Below are 24,137 nucleotides of genomic sequence, written 5' to 3'. Positions count from 1 at the left end.
TGTCATTTCACCTGAATCATTTCAACAATAATGTCATTTCACCTGTATCATTTCAACAATAATGTCATTTCACCTGAATCATTTCAACAATAATGTCATTTCACCTGTATCATTTCAACAATAATGTCATTTCACCTGTATCATTTCAACAATAATGTCATTTCACCTGTATCATTTCAACAATAATGTCATTTCACCTGTATCATTTCAACAATAATGTCATTTCACCTGTATCATTTCAACAATTATGTCATTTCACCTGTATCATTTCAACAATAATGTCATTTCACCTGTATCATTTCAACAATTATGTCATTTCACCTGTATCATTTCAACAATTATGTCATTTCACCTGTATCATTTCAACAATAATGTCATTTCACCTGTATCATTTCAACAATTATGTCATTTCACCTGTATCATTTCAACAATAATGTCATTTCACCTGTATCATTTCAACAATAATGTCATTTCACCTGTATCATTTCAACAATAATGTCATTTCACCTGTATCATTTCAACAATAATGTCATTTCACCTGTATCATTTCAACAATAATGTCATTTCACCTGTATCATTTCAACAATAATGTCATTTCACCTGTATCATTTCAACAATAATGTCATTTCACCTGTATCATTTCAACAATAATGTCATTTCACCTGTATCATTTCAACAATAATGTCATTTCACCTGTATCATTTCAACAATAATGTCATTTCACCTGTATCATTTCAACAATAATGTCATTTCACCTGTATCATTTCAACAATAATGTCATTTCACCTGCATCATTTCAACAATAATGTCATTTCACCTGTATCATTTCAACAACAATGTCATTTTACCTGCATCATTAGAACAATAATGTAATTTCACCTGTATCATTTCAACAATAATGTCATTTCACCTGTATCATTTCAACAATAATGTCATTTCACCTGTATCCTTTCAACAATAATGTCATTTCACCTGTATCATTTCAATAATAATGTCATTTCACCTGTATCATTTCAACAATAATGTCATTTCACCTGTATCATTTCAATAATAATGTCATTTCACCTGTATCATTTCAACAATAATGTCATTTCACCTTTATCATTTCAACAATAATGTCATTTCACCTTTATCATTTCAACAATAATGTCATTTCACCTGTATCATTTCAACAATAATGTCATTTCACCTTTATCATTTCAACAATAATGTCATTTCACCTGTATCATTTCAACAATAATGTCATTTCACCTTTATCATTTCAACAATAATGTCATTTCACCTTTATCATTTCAACAATAATGTCATTTCACCTGTATCATTTCACCAATAATGTCATTTCACCTGTATCATTCAAACAATAATGTCATTTCACCTGAATCATTTCACCAATAATGTCATTTCACCTGTATAATTTCACCAATAATGTCATTTCACCTGAATCATTTCACCAATAATGACATTTCACCTGTATAATTTCAACAACAATGTCATTTCACCTGTATCATTTCAACAACAACACCATTTCACCTCCATCATTTCAACCACAATTTCATTTTAATTCCAGGCGACAAGGCAACAAAAGATGAAAATTTTGAAAGGGTGTGTAGACTGCCAGTTGCGGTGGATTGGAAACAACCCAAGGAACTCAAACCGGGTAACTGGAACAAAGCTCGAAGGTCTCGCCCCCCTTGCTCTGCCTGCGATATGTCCCCATCATATTTCCCAGGGCACTCAAGGTCCGCCAACAACCCTCTTCTGGTAACATTCCTAAAACACGAATCACTGCTCACCTTCACACTTTCATTCCTCATTTTTCCCACTTTTGGAAAACACTCCATCACTCTGTTCAATTCCATTCTTCCCATCTGGCCTTCCATACAGTTGTTCAGTCCCACCTCTTATCATCCCCCATCCAAAACCTCGATCTTTTCTACCCCCGTTAATCCACCCCAATCCCAACTCCTTCAAATTCCCTGCTTTCCTTCCTGAAAGTCCCTGTAATGTCTGTGTTGTATACCCCGTATTCCCCGCCCCATCCCTCTCTCTTCCACAGATCTCCTTATGTCTGTGATCCCCACTGTCCTGCCCTTCCTCTTTATCCATCTCCAAAGAAAGAGGGCATTCATTGCAATAAGGGATTGAATTAAACAATGATGAGGATGAAATTTAATTAAGAGGTTTATGAAACAATGACGAAACGACAATGATGTTTCTCTTCTCAACTATTCAGACGTTGTTGTTTGGAATGCAGACTGTGGCTGCTGGTTGCATCATCTCTGAAAGAGCAGCTGTGCTGCAAGTGCAGTGCCCCTGTTACCAGCACGATGGTACTCACTTTGCCGACCTCAGAAGGATGAACGGCTGAGTCAACCCTCCTGTTGTTATCTCAACAGCATGACAGGTACTTGAACTCAAGACCCTAAGTTCTTAAAAATCCAGCGTCCTTAACCGTTAATTCAACACGAGGAGGATTTTTTGATTTGTGATTGACAAACAAACATCGATTACATTTTGAGTTAATTTGATAATTCTCACCAGGTTGATGGAACATTTTTTTTTTTAAAGGCTCCATTCGTTTTTTCGCTTCGATGTCATGAATCATCAATGCCAAGTTTAAAAAGCGATCCGTTGAACCACCTCGGAGGAGTTTGGAAGAAAACAACAAATGTCAATGGGCCCATTGCTGGAAGTTAGGAAGTATTGAAGGACGTTGTTCTGGCTGAACAAGGTCCTCTCGACTTCGGCGTTGGACGAGCGAAAATACCTCTTTTTTTTATTCAGTGCGACCCGAGGGTGGGGGAAAGAAGCTGACGCATTGTACATGATGGATATTCATTTATTTATTTATTTTTGATGGGGGGGCAGAGGGGAGGGGGAGAAACAAAGTAGAATCAGTGTGAAGTCACACAAAGACAACTGAACCATCTCTCATATTGGTTTACCTTCCAAAGCAATTACTGAATCCCCAAGCATTTCAGCAAATCCCTTACGATCCATTCCATCTTCAAAGAAGTTCATGTGCCACTCATGTTGGATACCAGGGAACATCTTCGTTATGGAATTCAGTGCACCAGAGTGCAACATTTTCAACTGTGCTGATGTCGAATCTGGACACCAGGAAACGAACACTAATTCTTCTTTCTTTGTCTCCTTGGTCTCATAAGAGGCAAAGTTAAAGGGAGTAGCGGCAGTCATTGGGAGGGAGCAAGTGAATGAACATCAGGAAAGGATCATCCACAGAGTTTCTAATATCACCCACCAGGATCTGCTTATTCTCCTCCAGTTGAATTTCTGAGCAGTCATCATTGAGGCAAAGGAAAACCGCTTTTTTGTGTTTCTTTACATCATCCTGAGTTGCTGTCTTGTAAGCCTTCATTTCATTGAAGACTTCCATCACAGAATCATGAATGATCACACCAGAGGTCATGTTGGAGGAGTTTTGGCTCGAATCTTGGATGAAGGTAAGAAGGATGGAAGGAAGAAGTCTGCAGAGGTCCTGGCAAGGGATGACAAAAGGATTCACGCTGATGGAGGAAACCTGAAGTGTTCCACGCACCGCGTCAGCACCGGCTCGAGAGACCCTCAAGTGGAGAGGGACGAGACAATAAAACGAATCACAACACTAACGGTGATGAAACGACGAGGAGTATTTATCCCAGTGGCGGAACACCTCCCACCCAGCTCCATGAATGTATAATGGGGTGACTTCATTCTTTTCCTCTCCCTTTTTGCAAAACATTTCTTCTTGCTTCACTTAAACATGTCACAAAGGGATGAAGAAAGATCCCTTTGCTGAGAGAATGCAAACAGCTCCCTCAGACCAAAATGAGACCTTTGGCAAATTCAGGGCTGCAAAGAATACACCATCATCAACCTTCGGAGGAACCTCATGTCCTCACTCGTCTGTCTGAAGACAATCTACACATACATGGGAATCAACAAACCGTATGCATGCAGAGCCGAACTTTTGGTCACACAAACGTCGTTCACCATCGTGGATGACATTGCAATAAGGGAATAAATATCAACTATCCGTGTGGAAAATGCATTGTTGGTGCAAGAGATGTTTGATAACCGGTGTTATTACAGGATTAGCACAGGGGCTTCCCTCCAACTACTGGGGTTTATTCTGCCCCAATATTATTAGCATCATTCCTGAAGTATGAAATCTGTTCGATGTTTCAAAAGGCATCTCTGTCGAGTTGTGTGCCTCACAGTGGGTACCGAGGAAATAGAGAAAGTGGAACTATCATATAGCTGGATAGGTGTTGTAAAAGCCATTGCTACGGGATCAGTGGCTCGTGCCGGAGTGTCACGAGGTGGGGAAGGCCGTGGCTCTGGAGGAGGTATTGGCATCTCGACAACAAAAGAAAGCTCAGGTATTTGTCCTGAAGCCAATAGTTGGGATCAACTCGGGGGGGGGGGGGCTCGTAATCTCAACATCTTTCAACAGCTCATCTCATTCGGTATCTTTTGTATCATTTCAACAGCTCAGTCAGGATGTTAGTGTTGATAGGAACGAACTTGGTTGGTGGGGAACGATCACCATGTGACGAAGTGATCAGCGATCACCTGTGGGAAGAAGGACAGAAGTAGAGCAAACTGCAGGGGCAGCGCAGAAGGAAGAGACCTTGAAGCACTCAGATCTTTTGATTCCATAAGTTGTGCTGTATGGCAAGGAACTGATGAACTTGTGAATATCACACCAACTGTCATTGACAGCGGTTACCAAGTGGTGTTGCTGGACCTGAGATTTGTTGTGATCAGCATGAAGGTAGACCGGATCACTAATATCAACTGAGGTCAGTGTTGCTCTCCTGAGGAGGCCTTGGACTTCTGGCCGTATGAGTGATTGGCCCGGGAGAGCCGATGATGAGTTTCAACAAACCTGCCGTTTGATCGGGGAATCCTTACATTGGACAACTACATCGTCTCTGTGTCCAGATCTCTCACAGAAAGGCCATGGGAATGAAGACACCAGGTGAGTCGTGAAGTGATGATCGACAGGGTCAAAGGTGTAATCGGGTGTCCATGTCGTTCATGGCATCGAAGGTCCACTTCAGTTCCCATCCGGATTTCTCTGCGACCAGATTTTTTTGGGGCTTTTTTGCTTTCCAAGTTCAATGGCGATGCGGTGTTCCTGCAGCAGCTTATCCTCTCACATGGTGGAGGACCCAAGGGCAGGATCAATCCATTTGACAGCTTGGGGAAGATTCGCTGCATGAAACCCAATGCACATTTGAAGGAGAGAATGCATCGCGGAACGAGTCGGCAACCAAAACAACAACAAGAGCCATTTTTTCAAATATGGTCAAAAACGCAACGTCTTAAAATAAAAAATTAAAATAAATTAAAATTAAGACAAAACATGACAGAGACCTGAACGTTGATTTGTAATGGAATATATGATTATTGATGTTCACAAACTTGTCACATGGGGTTACATTTCATCAAAATTTACACATTAGTGTTTTACCACGATCTTCCTGATGGGTCAGAAATGAGACTCACACACACACACACACACACACACACACACACACACACACACACACACACACACACACACACACACACACACACACACACACACACACACACACACACACACACACACACACTGCGACTTTTCTTGAATGCAAAATCGTCAACAATGACATCACACTTTAACCTCCATCATTTCAACAACAATGCCATTTCACCTGTATCATTCAAACAACAATGTCATTTCACCTTTATCATTTCAACAACAATGTCATTTCACCTGTATCATTTCAACAACAATGTCATTTCACCTTTATCATTTCAACAACAATGTCATTTCACCTTTATCATTTCAACAACAATGTCATTTCACCTGCATCATTTCAACAACAATGTCATTTCACCTGCATCATTTCAACAACAATGTCATTTCACCTGTATCATTTCAACAATAATGTCCTTTCACCTTTATCATTTCAACAACAATGTCATTTCACCTGTATCATTTCAACAACAATGTCATTTCACCTGCATCATTTCAACAACAATGTCATTTCACCTGTATCATTTCAACAACAACGTCATTTCACCTGCATCGTTTCACCAATAATGTCATTTCACCTGTATCATTTCAACAACAATGTCATTTCACCTGCATCATTTCAACAACAATGTCATTTCACCTGTATCATTTCAACAACAATGTCATTTCACCTGCATCATTTCAACAACAATGTCATTTCACCTTTATCATTTCAACAACAATGTCATTTCACCTTTATCATTTCAACAACAATGTCATTTCACCTGCATCATTTCAACAACAATGTCATTTCACCTGCATCATTTCAACAACAATGTCATTTCACCTGTATCATTTCAACAATAATGTCCTTTCACCTTTATCATTTCAACAACAATGTCATTTCACCTGTATCATTTCAACAACAATGTCATTTCACCTGCATCATTTCAACAACAATGTCATTTCACCTGTATCATTTCAACAACAACGTCATTTCACCTGCATCGTTTCACCAATAATGTCATTTCACCTGTATCATTTCAACAACAATGTCATTTCACCTGCATCATTTCAACAACAATGTCATTTCACCTGTATCATTTCAACAACAACGTCATTTCACCTGCATCGTTTCACCAATAATGTCATTTCACCTGTATCATTTCAATAACAACGTCATTTCACCTGCATCGTTTCAACAATAATGTCATTTCACCTGTGTCATTTCAACAACAATGTCATTTCACCTGCATCATTTCAACAACAATGTCATTTCACCTGCATCATTTCAACAACAATGTCATTTCACCTGCATCATTTCAACAATAATGTCCTTTCACCTTTATCATTTCAACAACAATGTCATTTCACCTGAATCATTTCAACAACAATGTCATTTCACCTGTATAATTTCAACAACAATACTATTTCACCTGTATCATTTCAACAACAATGTCATTTCACCTGTATCATTTCAACAATAATGTCCTTTCACCTTTATCATTTCAACAACAATGTCATTTCACCAGCATCATTTCAACAACAATTTCTTTTCACCTGTATCATTTCAACAACAATTTCTTTTCACCTGTATCATTTCAACAATAATGTCATTTCACCTGTATCATTTCAACAATAATGTCCTTTCACCTTTATCATTTCAACAACAATGTCATTTCACCTGTATCATTTCAACAACAATTTCTTTTCACCTGTATCATTTCAACAACAATTTCTTTTCACCTGTATCATTTCAACAATAATGTCATTTCACCTGTATCATTTCAACAATAATGTCCTTTCACCTTTATCATTTCAACAACAATGTCATTTCACCTCCATCATTTCAAACACAATGTCATTTTAATTCCAGGCTCCAAGGCAACAAAAGATGAAAAATTTGCATGGGGGTGTAGACTGCCAGTTGCGGTGGATTGGAAACAACCCAAGGAACTCAAATCGGGTAACTGGAACAAAGCTCGAAGGTCTCGCCCCCCTTGCTCTGCCTGCGATATGTCCCCACCATATTTCCGAGGGCGCTCAAGGTCCGCCAACAACCCTCTTCTGGTAACATTACTCAAACACGAATCACTGCTCACCTTCACTCTTTCATTCCTCATTTTTCTCGCTTTTGGAATACACTCCCTCACTCTGTTCAATTCCATTCTTCCCATCTGGCCTTCCATACAGTTGTTCAGTCCCACGTCTTATCGTTCCCCATCCAAATCCTCGAACTTTTCTACCCCCGTTAATCCAGCCCAATCCTACCTCCGTCAATTTCCCTGCTTTCCTTCCTGAAAGTCCCTGTAATGTCCATCCTGTTTACCCCGTATTCCCCCCGCCCCATCCCTCTCTCTTCCACAGATCTCCTTATGTCTGTGTTCCCCACTGTCCTGCCCTTCCTCTTTCCCCATCTTCAAAGAAAGAGGGTATTCATTACATTAAGGGATTGATTTAAACAATGATGAAGATGAAATTTCATGAAGAGGTTTATGAAATAATGACGAAAAGACTGATGTTTCTCTTCTCAACGATTCAGTCGTTGTTGTTTGGAATGCAGACTGTGGCTGCTGGTTGCATCATCACTGAAAGAGCATCTGTGCTGCAAATGCAGTGCCCCTGTTACCAGCACGATGGTACTCACTTTGCCGACCTCAGAAGGATGAACGGCTGAGTCAACCCTCCTGTTGTTATCTCAACAGCATGACAGGTACTTGAACTCAAGACCTTAAGTTCTTTAAAATCCAGCCTCCTTAACCGTTAATTCAACACGAGGAGGATTTTTTGATTTGTGATTGACAAACAAACATCGATTACATTTTGAGTTTATTTGATAATTCTCACCAGGTTGATGGAACTTTTTTTTTTAAAGGCTCCATTCGTTTTTGCGCTTCGATGTCATGAATCATCAATGCCGAGTTTAAAAAGCGATCCGATGAACCACCTCGGAGGAGTTTGGAAGAAAACAACAAATGTGAATGTGCCCATTGTTGGAAGTTAGGAAGTATTGAAGGACGTTGTTCTGGCTGAACAAGGTCCTCTCGACTTCGGCGTTGGACGAGCTAAAAATCCTCTTTTTTATTCAGTGCGACCCGAGGGTGGGGGAAAGAAGCTGACGCATTGTACATGATGGATATTCATTTATTTATTTATTTTTGATGGGGGGGCAGAGGGGAGGGGGAGAAACAAAGTAGAATCAGTGTGAAGTCACACAAAGACAACTGAACCATCTCTCATATTGGTTTACCTTCCAAAGCAATTACTGAATCTCCAAGCATTTCAGCAAATCCCTTACGATCCATTCCATCTTCAAAGAAGTTCATGTGCCACTCATGTTGGATACCAGGGAACATCTTCTTGATGGAATTCTTTCCATAAGAGTACATCATTTTCAACTTTGTTGTCGCCGAATCTGGACACCAGGAAACGAACACTAATTCTTCTTTCTTTGTCTCCTTGGTCTCATAAGAGGCAAAGGTTAAGGGAGTCGCGGCAGTCATTGGGAGGGAGCATGTCCATGAACATCAGGAAAGGATCATCCACAGAGTTTCTAATATCACCCACCAGGATCTGCTTATTCTCCTCCAGTTGAATTTCTGAGCAGTCATCATTGAAGCAAAGGAAAACCGCTTTTTTGTGTTTCTTTACATCATCCTGAGTTGCTGTCTTGTAAGCCTTCATTTCATTGAAGACTTCCATCACAGAATCATGAATGATCACACCAGAGGTCATGTTGGAGAAGTTTTGGCTCGAGTCTTGGATAAAGGTAAGAAGGATAGAAGGAAGAAGTCTGCAGAGGTCCAAGCAAGGGATGGCAAAAGGATTCACGCTGACGGAGGAAACCTGAAGAGTTCCACGCACCGCGTCAGCACCGGCTCGAGAGACCCTCAAGTGGAGAGGGACGAGACAACAAAACGAATCACAACACTAACGGTGATGAAACGACGAGGAGTATTTATCCCAGTGCCGGAACACCTCCCACCCAGCTCCATGAATGTATAATGGGGTGACTTCATTCTTTTCCTCTCCCTTTTTGCAAAACATTTCTTCTTGCTTCACTTAAACATGTCACAAAGGGATGAAGAAAGATCCCTTTGCTGAGAGAATGCAAACAGCTCCCTCAGGCCAAAATGAGACCTTTGGCAAATACAGGGCTGCAAAGAATACACCATCATCAACCTTCGGAGGAACCTCATGTCCTCACTCGTCTGTCTGAAGACAATCTACACATACATGGGAATCAACAAACCGTATGCATGCAGAGCCGAACTTTTGGTCACACAAACGTCGTTCACCATCGTGGATGACATTGCAATGAGGGAATAAATATCAACTATCCGTGTGGAAAATGCATTGTTGGTGCAAGAGATGTTTGATAACCGGTGTTATTACAGGATGAGCACAGGGGCTTCCCTCCAACTACTGGGGTTTATTCTGCCCCAATATTATTCGCATCATTCCTGAAGTATGAAATCTGTTCGATGTTTCAAAAGGCATCTCTGTCGAGTTGTGTGCCTCACAGTGGGTACCGAGGAAATAGAGAAAGTGGAACTATCATATAGCTGGATAGGTGTTGTAAAAGCCATTGCTACGGGATCAGTGGCTCGTGCTGGAGTGTCACGACGTGGGGAAGGCCGTGGCTCTGGAGGAGGTATTGGCATCTCGACAACAAAAGGAAGCTCAGGGATTTGTCCTTAAGCCAATAGTTGGGATCAACTCGGGGGGGGGGCTCGTCATTTCAACATCTTTCAACAGCTCATCTCACTCGGTATGTTTTGTATCATTTCAACAGCTCAGTCAGCATGTTAGTGTTGATAGGAACGAATTTCGTTGGCGGGGAACGATCACCATGTGACGAAGTGATCAGCGATCACCGGTGGGAAGAAGGACAGAAGTAGAGCAAACTGCAGGGGCAGTGCAGAAGGAAAAGATCTTGTCGCACTGAGATCTTTTGATTCCATAAGTTGTGCTGTATGGCAAGGAACTGATGAACTTGTGAATATCACACCAACTGTCATTGACAGCGGTTACCAAGTGGTTTTGCTGGACCTGAGATTTGTTGTGATCAGCATGAAGGTAGACCGGATCACTAATATCAACTGAGGTCAGTGTTGCTCTCCTGAGGAGGCCTTGGACTTCTGGCCGTATGAGTGTTTGGCCCGGGAGAGCCGATGATGAGTTTCAACAAACCTGCCGTTTGATAGGGGAATCCGTACATTGGACAACTACATCGTCCCTGTGTCCAGATCTCTCACAGAAAGGCCATGGGAATGAAGACACCAGGTGAGTCGTGAAGTGATGATCGACAGGGTCAAAGGTGTAATCGGGTGTCCATGTCGTTCATGCCATCGAAGGTCCACTTCAGTTCCCATCCGGATTTCTCTGCTACCAGATTCTTTTTGGGCTTTTTGCTTTCCAAGTTCAATGGCGATGCGGTGTTCCTGCAGCAGCTTATCCTCTCACAAGGTGGAGGACCCAAGGGCAGGATCAATCTATTTGACAGCTTGGGGAAGATTCGCTGCATGAAACCCAATGCACATTTGAAGGAGAGGATGCATCGCGGAACGAGTCGGCAACCAAAACAACAACAAGAGCCATTTTTTCAAATATGGTCAAAATGCAATGTCTTAAAATGAAAAAATTAAAATAAACCAATGTCACCTGCAGGGTGACCCGTATCTTGCCAAAATGTGACCACGTGTGACTTCTTTAAGGTCACACTGAAGTGAACAGAACTGCTATCCACCAGGAGCGACTCCTTGAGGAATATCTGCCTACGAGAGATTCCGATGAAAATCGTTCCACAGAGTAACCATGAAAAATATGCTTTTGCCTCATAACATCAAATGACGTCAAAATGTCTCAAGCTTGACATATCTAGAAAGCACTCATTGAGGTGTTCAATTTGAAGTACTACACGATATGGTTCCTAAAACTTGAAAATTTGACCTTGGGGTCAAATATGTTTGACCTGAGGCGCTAACCATGAAGGTCAAGGCCAATCGCCACCAAAAATTAATCAGCTGAGCGCCAGACCATGAACTATATTTCCATGAAGTTTTAAGACGACCTGATCAAAATTACTCAAAAAATAAGGGTTTTGTCGACTCCCCTGATTTACGACAAAGTGACCTTGACCTTTGACCTTGACCTTCAAAATTTTGTGCACTGAAAGGGACCTCTATAGGCCTCTGATATGCTGTTACAAAAATTTCCAATGATAACTGTGCTCTGCAGAATTTTTTATACGTGATTACAGACAAACAAAACAAAAAAAAACATACAAGCTGACGAACATATCTTGCAAAAACTTCGTTTTGGCAAGATATTAAATTAAAATGAAGACAAACATGACAGAGACTAGCACGTTGATTTGTTACGGAATATATGATTACTGATGTTCACAAACTTGTCAAATAAGGTTACATTTCATCAAAATTTACACATTGTTGTTTTACCACGATCTTCCTGATGGTTCAAAATTAGACTCACACACACACACACACACACACACACACACACACACACACACACACACACACACACACACACACACACACACACACACACACACACACACACACACACACACACACACATACACACACACAAACACACATACACACACACAAACACACAAACACACAAACACACACACACACAAACACACACACACACACAAACACACAAACACACACACACACACACACTTTTCTTGAATACAAAATCATCAACAATGACATCACACTTTAAGCGACATCATTCAAACAACAATGTCATTTCACCTGCATCATTTCAACAATCATGTCATTTCACCTGAATCATTTCAACAACAATGTCATTTCACCTGCATCATTTCAACAATAATGTCATTTCACCTGTATCATTTCAACAACAACGTCATTTCACCTGTATCATTTCAACAACAATGTCATTTCACCTGAATCATTTCAACAACAATGTCATTTCACCTGCATCATTTCAACAACAATGTCATTTCACCTGTATCATTTCAACAACAATGTCATTTCACCTGAATCATTTCAACAACAATGTCATTTCACCTGCATCATTTCACCAATAATGTCATTTCACCTGTATCATTTCAACAACAACGTCATTTCACCTGTATCATTTCAACAACAACGTCATTTCACCTGAATCATTTCAACAACAATGTCATTTCACCTGCATCATTTCAACAACAACATCATTTCACCTACATCATTTCAACAGCAATGTCATTTCACCTGCATCATTTCACCAATAATGTCATTTCACCTGTATCATTTCAACAACAACGTCATTTCACCTGTATCATTTCAACAACAACGTCATTTCACCTGAATCATTTCAACAACAATGTCATTTCACCTGCATCATTTCAACAACAACATCATTTCACCTACATCATTTCAACAGCAATGTCATTTCACCTGTATCATTTCAATAATAATGTCATTTCCCCTGCATCATTTCAACAACAATGTCATTTCACCTGTATCATTTCAACAACAACATCATTTCACCTACATCATTTCAACAACAATGTCATTTCACCTGTATCATTTCAACAACAATGTCATTTCACCTGTATCCTTTCAACAACAATGTCATTTCACCTGTATCATTCAAAAAACAATGTCATTTCACCTGTATCCTTTTAACGACAATGTCATTTCACCTGAATGATTTGAACAACAATGTTATTTCACCTGAATCATTTCAACAACAACACCATTTCACCTGTATCATTTCAACAACAACGCCATTTCACCTCCATCATTTCAACCACAATTTCATTTTAATTCCAGGATCGAAGGCAACAAAAGATGAAAATTTGGAAAGGTGGTGTAGACTAACAATTGCGGTGGATTGGAAACAACCAACGGAACTCAAACCGGGTAACTGCAACGAACCTCGAAGGTCTCGCCCCCCTTGCTCTGTCTGTGATATGTCCCCACCATATTTCCCAGGGCGCTCAAGGTCCGCCAACAACCATCTTCTGGTAAAACTACTAAAATCCCGAATCACTGCTCATCTTCACTCTTTCATTCCTCATTTCCCCGCTTTTGGAATACACTCCCTCACTCTGTTCAATTCCATTCTTCCCATCTGGCCTTCAATACAGTTTTTCAGTCCCACCTCTTATCGTCCCCCATCCAAATCCTCGATCTTTTCTACCCCCGTTAATCCCCCCCAATCCCACCTCCTTCAATTTCCCTGCTTTCCTTCCTGAAAGTCTCTATAATGTCCATCTTGTTTACCCCGTATTTCCTGCCCCATCCCTCTCCATTCCACAGATCTCCTAATGTCTGTGTTCCCCACTGTCCTGCCCTTCCTCTTTATCCAACTTCAAAGAAAAAGGGCATTTATTACATTAAGAGATTGATTTAAACAATGATGAAGATGAAATTTAATGAAGAGGTTGACTGAAATAATGACGAAACGACAATGATGTTTCTCTTCTCAACTATTCAGACGTTGTTGTTTGGAATGCAGACTGTGGCTGCTGGTTGCATCATCTCTGAAAGAGCAGCTGTGCTGCAAATGCAGTGCCCCTGTTACCAGTACGATGGTACTCACTTTGCCGACCTCAGAAGGATGAACGGCTGAGTCAACCCTCCTGTTGTTATCTCAACAGCATGACAGGTACTTGAACTCAAGACCCTAAGTTCTTTAAAATCCAGCCTCCTTAACCGTTAATTCAACACGAGGAGGATTTTTTGATTTGTGATTGACAAACAAACATCGATTACATTTTGAGTTTATTTGATAATTCTCACCAGGTTGATGGAACATTAATTTTTTTAAAGGCTCCATTCGTTTTTGCGCTTCGATGTCATGAATCATCAATGCCAAGTTTAAAAAGCGATCCGATGAACCACCTCGGAGGAGTTTGGAAGAAAATAAAAAATGTCAAAGGGCCCATTGCTGGAAGTTAGGAAGTATTGAAGGACGTTGTTCTGGCTGAACAAGGTCCTCTCGACTTCGGCGTTGGACGAGCTAAAAATCCTCTTTTTTTATTCAGTGCGACCCGAGGGTGGGGGAAAGAAGCTGACGCATTGTACATGATGGATATTCATTTATTTATTTATTTTTGATGGGGGGGGCAGAGGGGAGGTGGAGAAACAAAGTAGAATCAGTGTGAAGTCACACAAAGACAACTGAACCATCTCTCATATTGGTTTACCTTCCAAAGCAATTACTGAATCCCCAAGCATTTCAGCAAATCCCTTACGATCCATTCCATCTTTAAAGGAGTTCAGGTGCCACTCATGTTGGATACCAGGGAACATCTTCTTGATGGAATTCTTTCTAGAAGAGTACAACATTTTGAACCTTATTGTCGCCGAATCCGGACACCAGGAAACGAACACTAATTCTTCTTTCTTTGTCTCCTTGGTCTCATAAGAGGCAAGGTAAAGGGAGTAGCGGCAGTCATTGGGAGGGAGCAAGTCCATGAACATCAGGAAAGGATCATCCACAGAGTTTCTAATATCACCCACCAGGATCTGCTTATTCTCCTCCAGTTGAATTTCTGAGCAGTCATCATTGAGGCAAAGGAAAACGGCTTTTTTGTGTTTCTTTACATCATCCTGAGTTGCTGTCTTGTAAGCCTTCATTTCATTGAAGACTTCCATCACAGAATCTTGAATGATCACACCAGAGGTCATGTTGGAGAAGTTTTGGCTCGAGTCTTGGATAAAGGTAAGAAGGATGGAAGGAAGAAGTCTGCAGAGGTCCTGGCAAGGGATGACAAAAGGGTTCACGCTGATGGAGGAAACCTGACGAGTTCCACGCACCGAGTCAGCACCGGCTCGAGAGACCCTCAAGTGGAGAGGGACGAGACAATAAAACGAATCACAACACTAACGGTGATGAAACGACGAGGAGTATTTATCCCACTGCCGGAACACCTCCCACCCAGCTCCATGAATGTATAATGGGGTGACTTCATTCTTTTCCTCTCCCTTTTTGCAAAACATTTCTTCTTGATTCACTTAAACATGTCACAAAGGGATGAAGAAAGATCCCTTTGCTGAGAGAATGCAAACAGCTCCCTCAGGCCAAAATGAGGCCTTTGGCAAATTCAGGGCTGCAAAGAATACACCATCATCAACATTCGGAGGAACCTCATGTCCTCACTCGTCTGTCTGAAGACAATCTACACAAACATGGGAATCAACAAACCGTATCCATGCAGAGCCGAACTTTTGGTCACACAAACGTCGTTCACCATCGTGGATGACATTGCAATGAGGGAATAAATATCAACTATCCGTGTGGAAAATGCATTGTTGGTGCAAGAGATGTTTGATAACCGGTGTTATTACAGGATTAGCACAGGGGCTTCCCTCCAACTACTGGGGTTTATTCTGCCCCAATATTATTCGCATCATTCCTGAAGTATGAAATCTGTTCTATGTTTCAAAAGGCATCTCTGTCGAGTTGTGTGCCTCAGAGTGGGTACCGAGGAAATAGAGAAAGTGGAACTATCATATAGCTGGATAGGTGTTGTGAAAGCCATTGCTACGGGATCAGTGGCTCGTGCCGGAGTGTCACGAGGTGGGGAAGGCCGTGGCTCTGGAGGAGGTATTGGCATCTCGACAACAAAAGAAAGCTCAGGGATTTGTCCTTAAGCCAATAGTTGGGATCAACTATGGAGGGGGAGGCTCGTCATTTCAACATCTTTCGACAGCTCATCTCACTCGGTATGTTTTGTATCATTTCAACAGCTCAGTCAGGATGTTAGTGTTGATAGGAACGAACTTGGTTGGCAGGGAACGATCACCATGTGACGAAGTGATCAGCGATCACCGGTGGGAAGAAGGACAGAAGTGGAGCAAACTGCAGGGGCAGTGCAGAAGGAAGAGACCTTGAAGCACTCAGATCTTTTGATTCCATAAGTTGTGCTGTATGGCAAGGAACTGATGAACTTGTGAATATCACACCAACTGTCATTGACAGCGGTTACCAAGTGGTGTTGCTGGACCTGAGATTTGTTGCGATCAGCATGAAGGTAGACCGGATCACTAATATCAACTGAGGTCAGTGTTGCACTCCTGAGGAGGCCTAGGACTTCTGGCCGTATGAGTGATTGGCCCGGGAGAGCCGATGATGAGTTTCAACAAACCTGCCGTTTGATCGGGGAATCCGTACATTGGACAACTACATCGTCTCTGTGTCCAGATCTCTCACAGAAAGGCCATGGGAATGAAGACACCAGGTGAGTCGTGAAGTGATGATCGACAGGGTCAAAGGTGTAATCGGGTGTCCATGTCGTTCATGCCATCGAAGCTCCACTTCAGTTCCCATCCGGATTTCTCTGCTACCAGATTCTTTTTGGGCTTTTTTACTTTCCAAGTTCAATGGTGATGCGGTGTTCCTGCAGCAGCTTATCCTCTCACAAGGCGGAGGACCCAAGGGCAGGATCAATCCATTTGACAGCTTGGGGAAGATTCGCTGCATGAAACCCAATGCACATTTGAAGGAGAGGATGCATCGCGGAACGAGTCGGCAACCAAAACAACAACAAGAGCCATTTTTTCAAATATGGTCAAAAACGCAACGTCTTAAAATAGAAAATAAAAATAAATTAAAATTAAGACAAAACATGACAGAGACCTGCACGTTGATTTGTAATGGAATATATGATTATTGATGTTCACAAACTTGTCACATGGGGTTACATTTCATCAACATGTACACATTAGTGTTTTACCACGATCTTCCTGTTGGGTCAGAAATGAGACTGTCACACACACACACACACACACACACACACACACACACACACACACACACACACACACACACACACACACACACACACACACACACACACACACACACACAAACACACACACACACACACACACACACACACACACACACACACACACACACACACACTTCTACTTTTCTTGAATGCAAAATCGTCAACAATGACATCACACTTTAACCTGCATCATTTCAACAACACCATTTCACCTCCATCATTTCAACCACAATTTCATTGTAATTCCAGGCTTGAAGGCAACAAAAGATGAAAATTTGGAAAGGTGGTGTAGTCTGCCAGTTGCGGTGGATAGGAAACAACCAACGGAACTCAAACCAGGTAACTGGAACGAACCTCGTAGGTCTCGCCCCCCTTGCTCTGTCTGCGATATGTCCCCACCATATTTCCGCAGGGCGCTCAAGGTCCGCCAACAACCCTCTTCTGGTAAAACTACTAAAATCCCGAATCACTGCTCATCTTCACTCTTTCATTCCTCATTTTCCCCGCTTTTGGAATACACTCCCTCACTCTGTTCAATTCCATTCTTCCCATCAGGCCTTCCATACAGTTGTTCAGTCCCATCTCTGATTGTCCCCCATCCAAATCCTCGATCTTTTCTACCCCCGTTAATCCCCCCCAATCCCACCTCCTTCAATTTCCCTGCTTTCCTTCCTGAAAGTCTCTGTAATGTCCATCTTGTTTACCCCGTATTTCCTGCACCATCCCTCTCTCTTCCACAGATCTCCTAATGTCTGTGTTCCCCACTGTCCTGCCCTTCCGCTTTATCCAACTTCAAAGAAAAAGGGCATTTATTACATTAAGGGATTGAATTAAACAATGATGAGGATGAAATTTAATGAAGAGGTTGACTGAAATAATGACGAAACGACAATGATGTTTCTCTTCTCAACTATTCAGACGTTGTTGTTTGGAATGCAGACTGTGGCTGCTGGTTGCATCATCTCTGAAAGAGCAGCTGTGCTGCAAATGCAGTGCCCCTGTTAGCAGTACGATGGTACTCACTTTGCCGACCTCAGAATTATGAACGGCTGAGTCAACCCCCCTGTTGTTATCTCAACAGCATGACAGGTACTTGAACTCAAGACCTTAAGTTCTTAAAAATCCAGCCTCCTTAACCGTTAATTCAACACGAGGAGGATTTTTTGATTTGTGATTGACAAACAAACATCGATTACATTTTGAGTTAATTTGATAATTCTCACCAGGTTGTTGGAACATTAATTTTTTTAAAGGCTCCATTCGTTTTTGCGCTTCGATGTCATGAATCATCAATGCCGAGTTTAAAAAGCGATCCGATGAACCACCTCGGAGGAGTTTGGAAGAAAATAAAAAATGTCAATGGGCCCATTGCTGGAAGTTAGGAAGTATTGAAGGACGTTGTTCTGGCTGAACAAGGTCCTCTCGACTTCGGCGTTGGACGAGCTAAAAATCCTCTTTTTTTATTCAGTGCGACCCGAGGGTGGGGGAAAGAAGCTGACGCATTGTACATGATGGATATTCATTTATTTATTTATTTTTGATGGGGGGGGGCAGAGGGGAGGTGGAGAAACAAAGTAGAATCAGTGTGAAGTCACACAAAGACAACTGAACCATCTCTCATATTGGTTTACCTTCCAAAGTAATTACTGAATCCCCAAGCATTTCAGCAAATCCCTTACGATCCATTCCATCTTCAAAGTAGTTCATGTGCCACTCATGTTGGATACCAGGGAACATCATCTTGATGGAATTCAGTGCACCAGAGTGCAACATTTTCAACTGTGCTGATGTCGAATCTGGACACCAGGAAACGAACACTAATTCTTCTTTCTTTGTCTCCTTGGTCTCATAAGAGGCAAGGTAAAGGGAGTAGCGGCAGTCATTGGGAGGGAGCAAGTCCATGAACATCAGGAAAGGATCATCCACAGAGTTTCTAATATCACCCACCAGGATCTGCATATTCTCCTCCAGTTGAATTTCTGAGCAGTCATCATTGAAGCAAAGGAAAACGGCTTTTTTGTGTTTCTTTACATCATCCTGAGTTGCTGACTTGTAAGCCTTCATTTCATTGAAGACTTCCATCACAGAATCTTGAATGATCACACCAGAGGTCATGTTGGAGGAGTTTTGGCTCGAGTCTTGGATAAAGGTAAGAAGGATGGAAGGAAGAAGTCTGCAGAGGTCCTGGCAAGGGATGACAAAAGGATTCACGCTGACGGAGGAAAGCTGAAGAGTTCCACGCACCGCGTCAGCACCGGCTCGAGAGACCCTCAAGTGGAGAGGGACGAGACAATAAAAAGAATCACAACACTAACGGTGATGAAACGACGAGGAGTATTTATCCCAGTGCCGGAACACCTCCCACCCAGCTCCATGAATGTATAATGGGGTGACTTCATTCTTTTCCTCTCCCTTTTTGCAAAACATTTCTTCTTGATTCACTTAAACATGTCACAAAGGGATGAAGAAAGATCCCTTTGCTGAGAGAATGCAAACAGCTCTCTCAGGCCAAAATGAGACCTTTGGCAAATTCAGGGCTGCAAAGAATACACCATCATCAACATTCGGAGGAACCTCATGTCCTCACTCGTCTGTCTGAAGACAATCTACACATACATGGGAATCAACAAACCGTATCCATGCAGAGCCGAACTTTTGGTCACACAAACGTAGTTCACCATCGTGGATGACATTGCAATGAGGGAATAAATATCAACTATCCGTGTGGAAAATGCATTGTTGGTGCATGAGATGTTTGATAACCGGTGTTATTACAGGATTAGCACAGGGGCTTCCCTCCAACTACTGGGGTTTATTCTGCCCCAATATTATTAGCATCATTCCTGAAGTATGAAATCTGTTCGATGTTTCAAAAGGCATCTCTGTCGAGTTGTGTGCCTCACAGTGGGTACCGAGGAAATAGAGAAAGTGGAACTATCATATAGCTGGATAGGTGTTGTAAAAGCCATTGCTACGGGATCAGTGGCTCGTGCCGGAGTCTCACGAGGTGAGGAAGGCCGTGGCTCTGGAGGAGGTATTGGCATCTCGACAACAAAAGGAAGCTCAGGGATTTGTCCTTAAGCCAATAGTTGGGATCGACGGGGGGGGGGGGCTCGTCATCTCAACATCTTTCAACAGCTCATCTCACTCGGTATGTTTTGTATCATTTCAACAGCTCAGTCAGGATGTTAATGTTGATAGGAACGAATTTGGTTGGTGGGGAACGATCACCATGTGACGAAGTGATCAGCGATCACCGGTGGGAAGAAGGACAGAAGTAGAGCAAACTGCAGGGGCAGTGCAGAAGGAAGAGACCTTGTAGCACTCGGATCTTTTGATTCCATAAGTTGTGCTGTATGGCAAGGAACTGATGAACTTGTGAATATCGTACCAACTGTCATTGACAGCGGTTACCAAGTGGTGTTGCTGGACCTGAGATTTGTTGTGATCAGCATGAAGGTAGACCGGATCACTAATATCAACTGAGGTCAGTGTTGCTCTCCTGAGGAGGCCTTGGACTTCTGGCCGTATGAGTGATTGGCCCGGGAGAGCCGATGATGATTTTTCAACAAACCTGCCGTTTGATCGGGGAATCCGTACATTGGACAACTACATCGTCCCTGTGTCCAGATCTCTCACAGAAAGGCCATGGGAATGAAGACACCAGGTGAGTCGTGAAGTGATGATCGACAGGGCCAAACGTGTAATCGGGCGTCCATGTCGTTCATGGCATCGAAGGTCCACTTCAGTTCCCATCCGGATTTCTCTGCTACCAGATTCTTTTTGGGCTTTTTTGCTTTACAAGTTCAATGGCGATGCGGTGTTCCTGCAGCAGCTTATCCTCTCACATGGCGGAGGACCCAAGGGCAGGATCAATCCATTTGACATCTTCTGGAAGATTCGGTGCATGAAACCCAATGCACATTTGAAGGAGAGAATGCATTGCGGAACGAGTCTTAAAACCAAAACAACAAGAGTCATTTTTTCAATTCTGGTCAAAAACGCAACGTCTTAAAATAGAAAATTAAAATAAATTAAAATTAAGCCAAAACATGACAGAGACCTGAACGTTGATTTGTAATGGAATATATGATTATTGATGTTCACAAACTTGTCACATGGGGTTACATTTCATCAACATTTACACATTAGTGTTTTACCACGATCTTCCTGTTGGGTCAGAAATGAGACTCACACACACACACACACACACACACACACACACACACACACACACACACACACACACACACACACACACACACACACACACACACACACACAGCGACTTTTCTTGAATGCAAAATCGTCAACAATGACATCACACTTTAACCTCCATCATATCAACAACAATGCCATTTCACCTGTATCATTTCAACAACAATGCCATTTCACCTGTATCATTTCAACAACAATGCCATTTCACCTGTATCATTAAAATAATAATGTCATTTCACCTGTATCATTTCAACAATAATGTCATTTCACCTGTATCATTTCAACAATAATGTCATTTCACCTGTATCATTTCAACAATAATGTCATTTCACCTGTATCATTTCAACAATAATGTCATTTCACCTGTATCATTTCAACAATTATGTCATTTCACCTGTATCATTCAAACAATAATGTCATTTCACCTGAATCATTTCAACAATAATGTCATTTCACCTGTATAATTTCAACAATAATGACATTTCACCTGTATAATTTCAACAACAATGTCATTTCACCTGTATCATTTCAACAATAATGTCATTTCACCTGTATCATTTCAACAACAATGTCATTTCACCTGTATCATTCAAACAATAATGTCATTTCACCTGAATCATTTCACCAATAATGACTTTTCACCTGTATAATTTCAACAACAATGTCATTTCACCTGTATCATTCAAACAATAATGTCATTTCACCTGAATCATTTCACCAATAATGTCATTTCACCTGAATCATTTCACCAACAATGTAATTTCACCTGAATCATTTCAACAACAACACCATTTCACCTCCATCATTTCAACCACAATTTCATTTTAATTCCAGGCGACAAGGCAACAAAAGATGAAAATTTTGAAAGGGGGTGTAGACTGCCAGTTGCGGTGGATTGGAAACAACCCAAGGAACTCAAACCGGGTAACTGGAACAAAGCTCGAAGGTCTCGCCCCCCTTGCTCTGCCTGCGATATGTCCCCATCATATTTCCCAGGGCGCTCAAGGTCCGCCAACAACCCTCTTCTGGTAACATTCCTAAAACACGAATCACTGCTCACCTTCACACTTTCATTCCTCATTTTTCCCACTTTTGGAAAACACTCCATCACTCTGTTCAATTCCATTCTTCCCATCTGGCCTTCCATACAGTTGTTCAGTCCCACCTCTTATCATCCCCCATCCAAAACCTCGATCTTTTCTACCCCCGTTAATCCACCCCAATCCCAACTCCTTCAAATTCCCTGCTTTCCTTCCTGAAAGTCCCTGTAATGTCTGTGCTGTATACCCCGTATTCCCCCCCCCCATCCCTCTCTCTTCCACAGATCTCCTTATGTCTGTGATCCCCACTGTCCTGCCCTTCCTCTTTATCCATCTCCAAAGAAAGAGGGCATTCATTGCAATAAGGGATTGAATTAAACAATGATGAGGATGAAATTTAATTAAGAGGTTTATGAAACAATGACGAAACGACAATGATGTTTCTCTTCTCAACTATTCAGACGTTGTTGTTTGGAATGCAGACTGTGGCTGCTGGTTGCATCATCTCTGAAAGAGCAGCTGTGCTGCAAGTGCAGTGCCCCTGTTACCAGTGCGATGGTAATCACTTTGCCGACCTCAGAAGGATGAACGGCTGAGTCAACCCCCCTGTTGTTATCTCAACAGCATGACAGGTACTTGAACTCAAGACCGTCAGTTCTTAAAAATCCAGACTCCTGAACCGTTAATTCAACACGAGGAGGATTTTTTGATTTGTGATTGACAAACAAACATCGATTACATTTTGAGTTAATTTGATAATTCTCACCAGGTTGATGGAACATTTTTTTTTTAAAGGCTCCATTCGTTTTTGCGCTTCGATGTCATGAATCATCAATGCCAAGTTTAAAAAGCGATCCGTTGAACCACCTCGGAGGAGTTTGGAAGAAAACAACAAATGTCAATGGGCCCATTGCTGGAAGTTAGGAAGTATTGAAGGACGTTGTTCTGGCTGAACAAGGTCCTCTCGACTTCGGCGTTGGACGAGCTAAAAATCCTCTTTTTTTATTCAGTGCGACCCGAGGGTGGGGGAAAGAAGCTGACGCATTGTACATGATGGATATTCATTTATTTATTTATTTTTGATGGGGGGGGGCAGAGGGGAGGGGGAGAAACAAAGTAGAATCAGTGTGAAGTCACACAAAGACAACTGAACCATCTCTCATATTGGTTTACCTTCCAAAGCAATTACTGAATCCCCAAGCATTTCAGCAAATCCCTTACGATCCATTCCATCTTCAAAGAAGTTCATGTGCCACTCATGTTGGATACCAGGGAACATCTTCTTGATGGAATTCTTTCCATAAGAGTACATCATTTTCAACTTTGTTGTCGCCGAATCCGGACGCCAGGAAACGAACACTAATTCTTCTTTCTTTGTCTCCTTGGTCTCATAAGAGGCAAGGTAAAGGGAGTAGCGGCAGTCATTGGGAGGTAGCATGTCCATGAACATCAGGAAAGGATCATCCACAGAGTTTCTAATATCACCCACCAGGATCTGCTTATTCTCCTCCAGTTGAATTTCTGAGCAGTCATCATTGAGGCAAAGGAAAACCGCTTTTTTGTGTTTCTTTACATCATCCTGAGT

At 41.8% G+C, this 24,137-nt stretch overlaps 5 pseudogenes; all 5 read right to left on the bottom strand.

Annotated features, from left to right (window-relative positions):
• Positions 1-2,834: 2,834 nt before the first annotated feature.
• LOC147016062 (cofilin-2 pseudogene) lies at positions 2,835-3,714 on the bottom strand (annotated as a pseudogene).
• Positions 3,715-8,643: 4,929 nt separating this feature from the next.
• LOC147016061 (cofilin-2 pseudogene) lies at positions 8,644-9,397 on the bottom strand (annotated as a pseudogene).
• Positions 9,398-14,565: 5,168 nt separating this feature from the next.
• On the bottom strand, positions 14,566-15,298 carry LOC147016060 (cofilin-2 pseudogene; annotated as a pseudogene).
• Positions 15,299-18,802: 3,504 nt separating this feature from the next.
• LOC147016059 (cofilin-2 pseudogene) lies at positions 18,803-19,642 on the bottom strand (annotated as a pseudogene).
• Positions 19,643-23,590: 3,948 nt separating this feature from the next.
• The window catches only part of LOC147016058 (cofilin-2 pseudogene), a 983-nt pseudogene continuing 436 nt past the window's right edge, over positions 23,591-24,137 (bottom strand).

The sequence above is a fragment of the Eptatretus burgeri genome, chromosome 12, assembly GCF_056783735.1.
Source record: "Eptatretus burgeri isolate ZD-2024b chromosome 12, Ebu_testis_v1, whole genome shotgun sequence".
Classification (NCBI taxonomy): Eukaryota; Metazoa; Chordata; class Myxini; order Myxiniformes; family Myxinidae; genus Eptatretus; species Eptatretus burgeri.
Note: the sequence above shows the minus strand (reverse complement) of the source record. Positions and strands in the feature narration are given on the sequence as shown.